The sequence below is a fragment of the Bos grunniens genome, chromosome 29, assembly GCF_055505025.1.
Source record: "Bos grunniens cultivar Pamir isolate PY7600 chromosome 29, Bosgru_T2T1.0, whole genome shotgun sequence".
NCBI classification, from domain to species: domain Eukaryota; kingdom Metazoa; phylum Chordata; class Mammalia; order Artiodactyla; family Bovidae; genus Bos; species Bos grunniens.
The window spans coordinates 7,777,580-7,788,803 of NC_141193.1; positions in this window are offsets into that span (position 1 = coordinate 7,777,580).

The window sequence follows — 11,224 nt, forward strand, 5'->3', positions numbered from 1 at the left end:
GGTCATCATGTAATTAACTTCTTCCACCGGGTGAGGGTTTCAGTATCTAAAAGACAGCTCACAGGACATGGCTCCTAATATTATCCATAACCCTTGAGAAGGAACTATAGGTCCTTGACTAGACTTAATGACTAAACAATTACTTAGTCTTGTTGGACTGTTTTCCTTTGTTTCTGATTTTCTCGCTTCTCTGATTAAACTTATTCTTTGGCTAAGACAAAAGGTATGCTGAGGACATGGGGGCAAGGATAATAGGGTCCTGCTCCATCTCACCATTAAGAGAGACAAATAGATCAACATAATAGAACTGAGCATCCAAAAATAACCCCCTACGTTTGTGGTCAACTGATTTTCTGTAACAGTGCCAAGATCTTTCAATAAGGGAAGAACAGTCTTTTCAGTAAATGGGTGTTGGGATAACTGGATAACTACATGCAAAGGAATGAAGCTGGACACCTGCCTCACCCCAGATGAATAATAAAATCAAAATAAATCATAGACCTAAAGTCTAAGAACTAAAACATAGTATTCCCAGAAGAAAACATGGGCACAAATCTTCATGATCTTGGCTTAGGGTTTCTTAGATATGACACCAAAAGCACAATAAAGAAAAAATAAGCTACATAAAAATTAAAAACTTTATGCTGTGAAATATACTACCAAGAAAGTAAAAAGACAACTACAAAATAGAAAATATTTGCAAACCAGATATCTGAGGGAACTTGTACCTATAATATTTAAAGGACTCTGACAAGTGTAGCCCTTGTTTTTTCATTTTAATTATGCATTTATTTATTTACTGGCCCTGCTGCATCTCCACTGCTGTGCAGGCTTTCTCTAGCTGCAGAGAGTTGAGTCTACTCTGTAGTTGTGGTGTGCAGGCTTCTCACTGCGGTGGTTTCTTGTGTTTCGGAGTTCAGGCTCTAGGGCGTGCAGCCCACGTACTTTTGGCACGTGGTCTCAGTAGAGGCAGCTCCCCCGCTCTAGCACACAGACTCGATAGTTGTGGCTCATGGGCTTAGTGACCCTGCTGCACGTGGGATCTTCTGGGACCAGAGACTGAACCCGTGTCTCCTGCATTATTAGCAGGCAGGTTCTTTACCACTGAGCCACCAGAGAAGTCAAATAGTCCTATTTTTCAAATGGGCAAAAGAATATACATTTCTCCAAAGAAGATACACAAACAGCCAAAAGCACATGAAAAGACGCTCAGAATCACTAGTCATTAAGGAAGTGCAACAAGAAAAAGAAAAACCACAACAGACACTACTTCACACCCACTAGGATGGCTAACAAAGACACAAAATGCCGGGTGTTGACAAGGGTGTGAAGAAATCGGAGCCTTCATACATTGCTGGTGGGAATGTAAAATGGTCAGCTGCTTCAGAAAATAGTTTGGCGGTTCTTCAAAAAGTTAATTATAGACTTACTGTATAATCCAGTCATTCCGCTCCCAGGTGTATACCCAAGGGAACTGAAGATATGTGTTCACACAAAACCTTGTATGTGATATTCACAGCAGCGTAATTTCCAAGAGCCAAAAGGCAGAAAGAACCCACATGATGAGTGGATTAAACAAAATGTGATATGACCATGCAAGGGAATATTATTCAGTCATAAAAAGACATGAAGCACTGGGAATTCCTTGGAGGTCCAGTGGTTAGGACTGCATGCTTTCACGGTTGAGAGCTAGGGTTCAATCCCTGGGTGGGGAATCATGATCCTGCAAGCCTTGAGGTATGGTGGTCAAAAAAAAAAAGAAAAATGAAGTACTGATGCATGCTACAACATGGATGAGTTGGACAATATTCTTTTAAATGAAAGAAGACAGTCTTTAATTTAAATGAAAGGCGCTATATTGTATGATTTGATTTATGTGATATGTCCAGAATAGGCAAAACTGTGGAGGCTGAAAACAGATTAGTGGTTGCCTGGGGCTGGTGGAACAGCCAATAGGGAGTGACTGCTGATAGATACTGAGTTTCTTTTTGGCATCATGAAAATGTCCTGAAATTGAATTGTGGTGATAATTGCACAACTTTGAATATACTAAGAACCAATTGTACACTTTGTAGGAGTAAATTATATGCCATATGAATGTTACCTCAATAAAGACTTTTTTTTAACTTATGCAAAATAGTCAAATTTATAAAGACAGAAAGTAGAATGGTGGTTTCCAGGGGCTGAGGAGAGGGGGAAATGGGTACAGAGTTTGTTTGGCAAGAGGAAAAAAGTTTTATGGATGGATGGTGGTGAGGGTTGCACGATGTGAACCTACCTAATGCACTGAATTGTTGTTGTTAAGTCGGTAAGTCATGTTTGACTCTTTGTGATCCCATGAACTGCAGCACACCAGGATCCTCTGTCCTCCACTATCTCCAGGAGTTTGCTCAAATCCCATTGAGTTGGTGAAGCTATCTAACCATCTCATCCTCTGTTGCCCCCTTCTCCTTTTGGCCCTGAATCATACCTTTTAAAAAATGGTAAAAATGGTAACTTTTATGTATATATGCTCAGATGCTCAGTCATGTCTGATTCTTTGTGACCCCATGAACTGTAACTCACCAGACTCCTCTGTCCATGGGATTTTCCAAGCAAGAATACTGGAGAGAGTTGCCATTTCCTTCTCCAGGGAACTTTTATGCATATATTACCATAATTTTTAAAATAAATAAACTTTTTGGAGGCAGAGGCCAGCCAGCTTTCCTCAGCTTTGAAAGGATCTCCTATTCCTTTCAAACTTGGAACTGGATTTTCTCTTTTTTTTTTTGACTTTATTTATTTATTTTTTTAGATCTGTTCCTGTTACTTTATTTTTTAACTTTACAATATTGTATTGGTTTTGCCATATATCAACATGAATCTGCCACAGGTATACACGTGTTCCACATCCTGAACCCTCCTCCCTCCCCGTACCATCCCCCTGGGTCGTCCCAGTGCACCAGCCCCAAGCATCCAGCATCGTGCATCGAACCTGGACTGGCAACTCCATGGATTTTCTCTTTTTTAATTGGACACTTCAAAATTATTTTTGAGATGGTTTATTTTCTCATAAAATCCTTAAGATCACATGCCAAAGGGTTTGGTTTAAGTTTTAGAAACTTGATTTTTATTGTCAGGATGCTACGCTCTTCTGATACATAAAAGCCAGCAGACGGCTGTATCCTGCTGGAGATGAGAAATACCTCCTTCCCTGGGCTTGCTTGTTTCTGTGAAGCTACCCTTTATTTCATTGTTTTACTCTTCCCTCCCCCACCCTATACACATGACTCACAGTTGAGCTTTGTGGGTGGAAAAACAAACTACACAGGTGATTTTTTTTTTTTTTTTTTTTTTATATTCCTTGATATTAACAACCTACAACTCCTCTCTCCTCATTTCTTTTTTTTTTTTTTTTTTTTTTTGTTTTTTTTTATTTAAAAAAAAAAAATCACATGCTCCCCATCCTGAACCCTCCTCCCTCCCAACCTCCCCATACCATCCCCCTGGGCCTTCCCAGCGCACCAGCCCCAAGCATCCAGCATCGTGCACTGAACCTGGACTGGCATCTCGTTTCATACATGACATTTCACATGTTTCAATGACATTCTCCCAAATCTTCCCACCCTCTCCCACAGAGTCCATAAGACTGTTCTATACATCAGTGTCTCTTTTGCTGTCTCGTACACAGGGTTATCGTTACCATCTTTCTAAATTCCATATACATGCGTTAGTATACTGTATTTATGTTTTTCCTTCTGGCTTACTTCACTCTGTATAATAGTCTCCAGTTTCATCCACCTCATTAGAACTGATTCAAATGTATTCTTTTTAATGGCTGAGTAATACTCCATTGTGTATATGTACCACAGCTTTCTTATCCATTCATCTGCTGATGGACATCTAGGTTGCTTCCATGTCCTGGCTATTATAAACAGTGCTGCGATGAACATTGGGGTACACGTGTCTCTTTCCCTTCTGGTTTCCTCAGTGTGTATGCCCAGCAGTGGGATTGCTGGATCATAAGGCAGTTCTATTTCCAGTTTTTTAAGGAATCTCCACACTGTTCTCCATAGTGGCTGTACTAATTTGCATTCCCACCAACAGTGTAAGAGGGTTCCCTTTTCTCCACACCCTCTCCAGGATTTATTATTTGTAGACTTTTGGATCGCAGCCATTTCAGATCTGCATGAAAGTGAAAAGTGAAAGTGAAGTCGCTCAGTCATGTCCAACCCTCAGCAACCCCATGGACTGCAGCCTACTAGGTTCCTCCATCCATGGGATTTTCCAGGCAAGAGTACTGGAGTGGGGTGCCATTGCCTTCTCCGTCTGTAAGTGTGATTCTGCATAATTGCATGTCCTTTCCGTATATGTAACTATCTCTCTTCTTCCCCGTCTTATTTCACAATGCTGCCTCATAAGAATGAAAAAGAAGAATAACACTGATTATTTGTCTGAAAGAATATTACATTACCTCTTAATTGAGCAAACGTCAATAAATGGAACACTTCACATTTCAAAAAAAAAAAAAAAAAAAAAAAATAAATAAATAAATAAAATAAATAAACTTTTTAAAGAATTTTGAAATTATGAGGTTACTTTGCAGACTTTAATAAAAGTAAATTTGGAAAGCCTGGGATAAAGTAATAATGTCCTAGGGAAACAGAGATTAGCAAAATGTATCTCATTATAATGAAAAAAATCTTAGCTAGACCAATATCCATAGAAGAAATAAGGAAAGTTTTAAAGAACTACCTCAGAAAAAAGCACTGGGTCCAGATGGTTTCATAGAAGTTTCTCACATCTTTTAAAGAACAGAGAGTCCCAATGTTCTAGAAATCATTTCAGAACATTCTTTAGGTCTTTTCTTTTCTTTTCAGTTTTAAAAAGTTTACTGTATTGATGTATGCTTGAGTTACAACTTATTTCTTTTACGAAGCAGGTAAACATTGACATCTACACCTAGAAGGGAGAATAATAAAAGAACTACGGACTCAAATCACTCATGAATATTGAAACACAAATACTAAGTAAAATATCACCAGATGTAATCCAGGGCTACAGTAAGGAAACAACGCACCACGACCGAGTGGAATTTATTCCAGAAGCCCACGATGGATTTAATGATAAGAAATCCACTGATGTCACAGGCCACATTAATAGATTTAAGGGAAAAAATTATATGATTATCTGCATAGATGTTAGAAAAACTTACCAAAGTCAACATCCTTTCTTTTTTTTTTTTTTTTTAACATCCTTTCTTTTTAAAAACATTAAAGAAAATAGGAATTAACAAATATTTTATATACTAATATATAGTATATATGTATATATCTTAATATATGTATATGAACTTATACAAATATGTATATAATAACCAATGTGTAATATAATGTTACTTTGTATAATTGATATATAATATAGAATGTTAATATTATATATAATATGTGACATATATTTCTTAGTTTTATATATATCTTAGTCCTAATGCCAATATCTTACTAAAATCAGAAACACTAGAGAATATCAGAAAAGAAAAACAAGAAAATGTGGGATTTCCCTGGGGGTCCAGATGTTGGGACTCTGCATTTCCACTGCAGGGGCCACAGGTTCTATCCCTGGTTGAGGAACTAGAATTCCATATGCCATGTGCATGCAAAAAAAAAAATTAGGTCTTTGATGGTATCAACGAACTTAATAATCTGAGGCATTCTCCACCTGCCTGAACTTCTTGTTATACGAAATAATAAATGTCCTCTGTTTTAAAACCTTTGGAAGAAAAGATTTTTACTAGCAGTTGAAATTATCCCGTATAATATTTGATCACCATGAAACATTCAGCAATAGAAACATATTATCATATAATTATGTAATATACATTATAGTTGTATAATATATATAGATGCATATTATCATATAATTATATAATATGTATTATAGTTATTAAAGTATAATATATTTTGTATAATATATACATTATATATATATTATGTATTATATATAATACACACATGTATATTATGTATATATTATACATTATATATATTATACATTATATCTATATATATGTCTATATTATGTTTATATATTATGTATATATTATACATAATATATATTATACTTTATGTAACTATAATGTATATTATATAATTATATGATAATATGTTCCTATGTATGTATACACATTATGTATATATAATGTATATAATATATAAAATAGAAAATAAAAGCTCCCCACAGCTTCTTTATATAAACAAAGAAGCAAAGGCAAGCTAGGAGAAAATTTTTCAGTGTAAGTCCTCAATATAGAGAGAACTATTACAAACTGAGGGACAAATGATCAAACCCATACTTTGAAAACCCATATTTGAAAAAAAAATATGAAAAGTCACAAGAAAAAAAGACGCCAAAATCTTCTTCAAATATAGTTTAAAAATTGTGGACTAACTTAAAATTAAATAAATGCAAATTAAATCAGCTCTGAAATACCATTCCTTTCCTATAAGATTGGCAAAATTAAAGAATATGAGAACACATTTTGATGATGAGACTGGAGAAATATACCTTCTTACATGTTGCTAATGGAAACGCAAACTGGCACAATAGTTCTGCAGGGAAATTTAACAGTGTCTACCAAAGCTGCATATGTACTTGTCTTTTGACCCAGCACTGCCACTTTGAGAAATTCACCCTGAAAATACACCTCCAAGAATAGGAAAATATATATGCGCAAGATTATTTATTGAAACATTGATCACAATTGCAAATAATTGAAACAATCTTTACGTACTATACTATACACAGAAGATAGGTGAAAACATTTGATACATTCAGACAATGGAGTACTATGCAACTGTAAAAAAGGATAAGAAAGGTCTCTATGAATTCCTAGGAAGTAATTTCTAAAAGCATAGAGAATGCTATTCTTTATGTAAAAAAGAAAAAGATTATAAGAAAATACACCTATGTCTGTTCTTTCGTGAAAAAAATAAATACAAGAAAGATCAACCAGAACTAATGATGTTTGTTTGTTGCCCACATGGAATAAGCGGGAATGGGGTGGAACTGGCATAAAAGGAATGAAAGAGGAGTGACCTTTCTCTGAGTGCAGTTTGTTTGCACAATTCTGACTCTTAGACCCATGTTAGTGCTTTACCTCCTCCACAAAACATCAAATAAAATTAGCAAGAAGGTTTGGGAGAACCCATAACAGGAAACTAAACCATAAGAAATGAAGCCAACTGTATTAAAATGAGTAACAACCATTCTGAAGGAAATAACGAGGTAAAAATCTCATCTAAGTAACTTTGGAAAACAATATTTTGACTACCTCAGTTCAGTCGCTCAATCATGTACGACTCTTTGCAACCCCATGGACTGCAGCATGCCAGGCTTCCCTGTCCATCACCAATTCCTGGAGCTTGCTCAAATTCATGTCCATCGAGCCAGTGATGCCATCCAACCATCTCATCTTCTGTTGTCCCCTTCTTCTCCTGCCTTCAATCTTTCCCAGCATCAGGGTCTTTTCCAATGAGTCAGTTCTTTGCATCAGGTGGCCAAAGTATTGGAGCTTCAGCTTCAGCATCAGTCCTTCCAATGAGTATTCAGGACTGATTTCCTTTAGGATTGGCTGGGTTGATCCCCTTGCAGTCCAAGGGACTCTTAAGGATCTTCCCCAACACCACAGTTCAAAAGCATCAGTTCTTAGGCACTCAACTTTCTTTATGGTCCAACTCTCACATCCATACATGACTACAGGAAAAACCATAGCTTTGACTAGATGGACATTTGTCAGCAAAGAAATATCTCTGCTTTTTAGTATGCCGTCTAGGTTGGTCATAGCTTTTCTTCCAAGGAAAAAGTGTCTCTTATTTCCATGGCTGCAGTCACCACCTGCAATGATTTTGGAACCCAAGAAAGTAGTCTCTCACCATTTCCATTGTTTCCCGATCTATTTGCTATGAAGTAATGGGATCAGATGCCATGATCTTTGTTTTTTGAATATTGAGTTTTAAGCCCACTTTTTTATTCTCCTCTTTCACTTTCATCAAGAGGCTCCTTAGTTCTTCTTTGCTTTCTACCATAAGTGTGGTGTATTTGAGGTTATTGATATTTCTCCTGGAAATCTTGATTCCAGCTTTAATCTTTGAGTAACTACTTTAAGAAAAAAGAACTGAACAATACAAGTATTGTACTCTTAGTAGCAAATTTGTTTTTCAGAGAGATGTGAGTTAGAATTTCTGAACCTATTTAATATTTACATGTACTAAGCACATAAATAGAATATTGTAAATTATGAGAATCCGATTTCTCACTGTCAGAGAAGAATTACAAGTAGGAAAAGGGAAAAGCTCGAAAGAACCCTGTGATGTTGGATGAGAATCAAAGACATTAGTATAAACTTGTGTGATGAATACATATGTACAGCTGGGTAGATCTAGAAATAAGCAGATGGGTACAGACATACATATATTTCCTACTCTATCCACTGAGAGGACCTGGAGGCGATAACACCCCAGTAACAATGAGCACTGCTGATGCCCTGTTCTTGGTTCTTAAATTCCATTCTTCAGTGAAAAGGAATCAGGGCTCTTTGGAGAAATGATTCATTTCGGGGCTGGTGCAGAGATGGTATATCATGAATCTGGAATACCACCTAGTGACAGAAAGCAAGGAGCCAGATGAGTCAACCTGAAGGGGCTCCCTGGGGCTTAATCTGGGAAAATTTGAACAATAAAATAAACAATGATAGTGTATTAGTTAGAGTTCTTCAGAGAAACAGAACCAATAGGATACAGATACGAAGAGATTTAGTATAAGCAGTGGTCCCCAACTTCTCTGGCTCCAGGCACTGGCTTCTTGGAAGACACTTTTTCCACGACGGGAGGCGGGGATGGTTTCCAATGATTCAAGCACATTACATGTATTGTACACTCTATTTCTATTATTATTACATCAGCTTCACCTCGGAGCATCAGGCATTAGATCTGGGAGGTTGGGGACCCCGGTTATTAGGAATTTCTTCATGCACTTATGGAGGTGGAAAAGTCCCACCATGTGCCGTCTGCAAGCTGGAGACCCAGGAAAGCGGTGGTGCAATTACTTCTGAATTTGAAGACCTGAAAACAAGGGTGGCCAAGGACAGAAGATCTATGGCCAGCTCAAGGAATCAGGTAAAGGGGTGGATTCTTCCTTCCTCCACATTTTCATTCTGCTGAAGCTCTCAGGGGCTGGATGATGCCCACTCATATTTGGGAGAGCAAACTTCTTCACTGACTCTGAGTCCACTGATTCAAACATTAGTTTCAACTGGAAATACTCTCACAGGCACAACCAGAAATAATATGTAGCCACATATCTGGGCACCCTCTGATACAGTCAAGTTGACACATAAAATTAACTAGCATAGATTGTAAGCGATTGTTATCCATGGAATAAAACAAATATCCATGAGTCTATACTGGTATAAATAAATAAGTAAATGGAGAAGTGACAGCTCTTACTGTTTTAAAAAATTGTTTATTTTTGGCTGTGCTGGGTCTTCATTGATGCCCGGGCTTTTCTCCAGTCGTGGCAAGTGGAGTTATGGCTCCTCTCTAGTTGTGGAGCACAAGCTCTAGGGAGTTTGGGCTTCAGTAGTTGAACCACGTGGGCTCAATAGTTGTGGCTCCCAGGCTCTAGAGCCCAGGTTCAATAGCTGCCCATGGGCTAGTCATGCCAAGGCACATGGGGTCTTCCTGGATGAAATGGTCCAGCCCATGCCTCCTGCATTGGTAGGTGGGGTTTTTACCACTGAGCCACCACAGAAGCTGGGTAGTTGTTTCATCCAGTAGGATTTCATAAATAAAAGGAAAAGAAATGATGAAAATAGAAAATCACCATTAGGCAAATGCCACAGTAGTAATTGTTGCAGGCAGGAATCATTGATGATTTAAAAAGTATGATAAGAAACAAGATATTTGCATAAATTCAAAGATTCAATAAAAAAAGATCTTCACGACCCAGATAATCACGATGGTGTGATCACTGACCTAGAGCCAGACATCCTGGAATGTGAAGTCAAGTGAGCCTTAGATAGCATCACTACGAACAAAGCTAGTGGAGGTGATGGAATTCCAGTTGAGCTCTTTCAAATCCTGAAAGATGACGCTGTGAAAGTGTTGCACTCTATATGCCAGCAAATTTGGAAAACTCAGCAGTGGCCACAGGACTGGAAAAGGTCAGTTTTCATTCCAATCCCAAAGAAAGGCAATGCCAAAGAGTGCTCAAACTACCGCACAATTGCACTCATCTCACAGGCTAGGAAAGTAATGCTCAAAATTCTCCAAGTCAGGCTTCAGCAATACGTTAACTGTGAATTTCCAGATGTTCAAGCTGGTTTTAGAAAAGGCAGAGGAACCAGAGATAAATTGCCAACATCCGCTGGATCATGGAAAAGGCAAGAGAGTTCCAGAAAAACATCTATTTCTGCTTTATTGACTATGCCAAAGCCTTTGACCGTGTGGATCACAATAAACTGTGGAAAATTCTGAAAGAGATGGGAATACCAGACTACCTGACCTGCCTCTTGAGAAATCTGTATGCAGGTCAGGAAGAACAGTTAGAACTGGACATGGAACAACAGACTGGTTCCAAATAGGAAAAGGAGTACGTCAAGGCTGTATATTGTCACCCTGCTTATTTAACTTCTATGCAGAGTACATCATGAGAAATGCTGGACTGGAAGAAACACAAGCTGGAATCAAGATTGCCAGGAGAAATATCAATAACCTCAGATATGCAGATGACACCACCCTTATGGCAGAAAGTGAAGAGGAATTAATGAAAGTGAAAGTGGAGAGTGAAAAAGTTGGCTTAAAGCTCAACATTCAGAAAAAGAAGATCATGGCATCCGGTCCCATTACTTCATGGCAAATAGATGGGGAAACAGTGGAAACAGTGTCAGACTTTATATTTTTGGGCTCCAAAACCACTGCAGATGGTGACTGCAGCCATGAAATTAAAAGACGCTTACTCCTTGGAAGGAAAGTTATGACCAACCTAGATAGCATATTGAAAAGCAGAGACATTACTTTGCCAACAAAGGTCCGTCTAGTCAAGGCTATGGTTTTTCCTGTGGTCATGTATGGATGTGAGAGTTGGACTGTGAAGAAGTCTGAGCGCCGAAGAATTGATGCTTTTGAAGTGTGGTGTTGGAGAAGACTCTTGAGAGTCCCTTGGACTGCAAGGAGATCCAACCAGTCCA